We start from the raw sequence: 3,918 nt of genomic DNA, 5'->3' as shown, positions 1-3,918 counted from the left end.
AGAGTGTGTGTGTCTGTGTGGGAGGGTGCGGGTGTGTGTTGTCACCACGTTGATGCTGTTGTCCTTGACAACAGAAGCCACTCCCCCAGTGCTCTCTCTCTCCTACTGCCTGAAAATATCCTTGTTTCCCTAAATACGTCCCTGACAAAGACTTACTGGCTTTTCATTGTTAGTTTTTTTTAAAGGCACTTTTCTAAATCTAATCTGATTGAAAACGTAAGATTTTATTTTATTATATTATTATTACAAATTTTTACATTTTATAATATTTGACATTTGATGTGTGTGTGTGTGTGTGTGTGTGTGTGTGTGTGTGTGTGTGTGTGTGTGTGTGTGTGTGTGTGTGTGCGTGTGTGTATGTGTGTAACAGCAAATATACACTCAAAAATTATTTTTAAATGAATCATTAAATATTTAAATCTATTAGATTTAATTTAAATATTATTTATTTAATTTTATTTTAATTTATAATCCTAAGAATCAACATTGAAAACAATGAAAAGTAATCAGTTAAAATGTATGAACAGTTTAAATATTGCTAGCATTGGAACAAGCTGATGCAAGATTCAGTTAAAATGCAGGAGATTTATATATAATAACTTTAAGATTATATAAACCTGTTCACTGTGTTTTTAAAAAACTTTGGGGTTATTAGAACTATTACGTGAATCTCTTTCTCCATTCTTTTATGTTGACTCTTATATTGAAAATATGCATCACATTACTTTTTTAATTGGTAATCTATGTAATCTAAATAGATGGAAAATTGTAATACAAATGAAAAAACATACAATATTATATTAAAGTAAAAATATGTCTAAATATTAGCCTAAATATTGTACATGTATATAGATAATCATAAATGGTTTTCCTTATATTTTTCAGCAATTGTTCAGCAATTAAAAGGTATATACCGTATTTTCCGGACTATAAGTCGCACTTTTTTTCATAGTTTGGCTGGTCCTGCGACTTATAGTCAGGTGCGACTTATTTATCAAAATTAATTTGACATGAACCAGGAGAAATGAACTAACAGAAAACATTACCGTCTACCGCCGCGAGAGGGCGCTCTATGCTGCTCAGTGCTCCTGTACTCTACACTAAGCAGCATATAGCGCCCTCTCGCGGCTGTAGTAGGTAATGTTTTCTCTTGGTTCTTGGGTCTAAATAAATGCGACTTATAGTCCGGTGTGACTTATATATGTTTTTTCCTCATCATGACGTATTTTTGGACTGATGCGACTTATACTCAGGTGCGACTTATAGTCCGAAAAATACGGTATACAGATGCTGGTCATATAATTAGAATATCATCAAAAAGTTTTTTTTTTTCACTAATTCCATTAAAAAAGTGAAACTTGTATATTATATTAATTCATTACACACAGACTGATATATTTCAAATGTTTATTTCTTTTCATTTTGATGATTATAACTGACAACTAAGGAAAATCCCAAATTCAGTATCTCAGAAAATTAGAATATAACTTAAGACCAATACAAAGAAAGGATTTTTAGAAATCTTGGACAACTAAAAAGTATGAAAATGAAAAGTATGAGCATGTACACAGTGTTGTGCCTGAACGCGTTCATTGAACGATAGTTCATGAACTTGTTCATATTTTGGGCGAACGTGAACTGAACGTGCTGTATTAATGCCTGATGACCGTTAATGTGAACTCGTTCATTCTGGTGTCTGTGAACGGCACGCTCTCTCAGGTTAACTTCGTTCAATAGGGAGATTTCTATAGAGCCCTGCCAGATTTCTATAGAGCCCTCCAGGCGAAAATCCGGCTAAAACACACCATAAACGGGTCTTAATATGTAGCGGAAAAACACCCAATCTGGCAACACCAGCCACCAGTGTCGCACCGCCGTCCGCCACATGCGTGACGCGTCATCAAAAAAAAAACAGCAAACGACAGCAGCATGTAGCAATCTGCATCTCCATAAAGTTGGTCAGCAGCAGGAAACATGAAGTGCTCTAAAGCTTCCTGGTATATGGCTGCGTTGACCTTGGACCTCAAAAAACACAGTGGACCAACACCAGCAGATGACATGGCAACGTAAACCATCACTGACTGTGAAAACGCTACACTGGACCTCAAGCAACGTGAATTGTGTGGCTCTCCTCTCTTCCTCCAGACTCTGGGACCCTGATTTCCAAAGGAAATGTCAAATTTACTTTCATCAGAGAACATAACTTTGGACCACTCAGCAGCAGTCCAGTTCTTTTTGTCTTTAGACGTTCTGACGCTGTCTGTTGTTCAAGAGTGGATTGACACAAGGAATGCGACAGCTGAAACCCATGTCTTGCATACGTCTGTGTGTAGTGGTTCTTGAAGCCCTGACTCCAGCTGCAGTCCACTCTTTGTGAATCTCCCCCACATTTTTTAATGGGTTTTGTTTCACAATTCTCTCCAGGGTGCGGTTATCCCTATTGCTTGTACACTTTTTTTCTACCACATCTTTTCCTTCCCTTTGCCTCTCTATTAATGTGCTTGGACACAGAGCTCTGTGAACAGCCAGCCTCTTTTGCAATGACCTTTTGTGTCTTGCCCTCCTTGTGCAAGGTGTCAGTGGTCGTCTTTTGTACAACTGTCAAATCAGTCTTCCAGATGATTGTGTAGCCTACAGAACTAGACTGAGAGACCATTTAAAGGCTTTGCAGGTGTTTTGAGTTAATTAGCTGATTAGAGTGTGGCATCAGGCGTCTTCAATACTGAACCTTTTCACAATATTCTAATTTTCTGAGAAACTGAATTTGGGATTTTCCTTAGTTGTCAGTTATAATCATCAGAATTAAAAGAAATAAACATTTGAAATATATCAGTCTGTGTGTAATGAATGAATATAATATACAAGTTTCACTTTTTGAATGGAATTAGTGAAATAAATCAACTTTTTGATGGTATTCTAATTATATGACCAGCACCTGTGTATATATATATATATATATGTATATAACATAAGGCAAAGGCTTATGTTCACTTTATTAATATAAACTGATATTCGTGTACATTCATATGAATAATCCTAAAATTGGATTATAGTTGAGATTATAGTGCAGCTGTACAGAGGAAAGGCTCATAGTCTGTCATATTCTGATGAAGCCACAGTTATAATCTGCTGGCCCAGTTTAAGTACAGGCCAATACATTCCTCAGGGGAAGTTTAGTTTGTGCAGTGCTGTGCATGCGTCAGAAAGAGAGGAAGGCAAATGTTTGATTTTTGCTTCTAAATGAAGAAGACAGAAACAGAAGAAGAGGATGCTAAGTCAGCTTCATGCAGCTCCGTAAACACCCATCAGCCTTTGCCAACAGCATCACCTGCTAGAACACTTTCTGAACTACAGTGTAGACATTTAGTATATAACTATCTTGTAGATTTTAGGTTGTAGTTAGTTAAACTTGTAGTTGTCCTGTATTTGTCTGTGGTGACTGATTATTGTTACTTTTCTCAGAATAAAACCAAAATGTAATACATAGTATTAAAAAAAATTTACATGAAGAATGGTATAGCTCCATAGATTACCATGTAACTACATGGGATATAATTATGGTATTCAGATCCACACTACACATCAAATAACCATGGTATTACCATTGGATACCACAATGGAGTTACGTCTGTTAGAGCAAACTATGATTTACACTGATATTGTACAAAAGCACAGTGCTCACTGCAAATATTGTGATTAATATAGTTTAGTGAATAGCAATTTTCTAAAACAGAATCATTCTGGAAAACAAACAAACAATACAGCCAAAAATCATTTGGAAGGTGGAAGATGCCTATAAAGTGGCTTATAAATAGCGTCCAAGCAAAGAGGGGAAAAAAGTAATTTACTTTAAGACTGACTTATGAGATACTGCACAGCAGGAGAACAAACTGGAAAGTAGCCAGGAACTGAAAGACA

The sequence above is a fragment of the Carassius carassius genome, chromosome 5 (genome assembly GCF_963082965.1).
Source record: "Carassius carassius chromosome 5, fCarCar2.1, whole genome shotgun sequence".
NCBI lineage: Eukaryota > Metazoa > Chordata > Actinopteri > Cypriniformes > Cyprinidae > Carassius > Carassius carassius.
The sequence above is the reverse complement of the archived record's forward strand: the minus strand, read 5'-3'. Positions refer to the sequence as shown.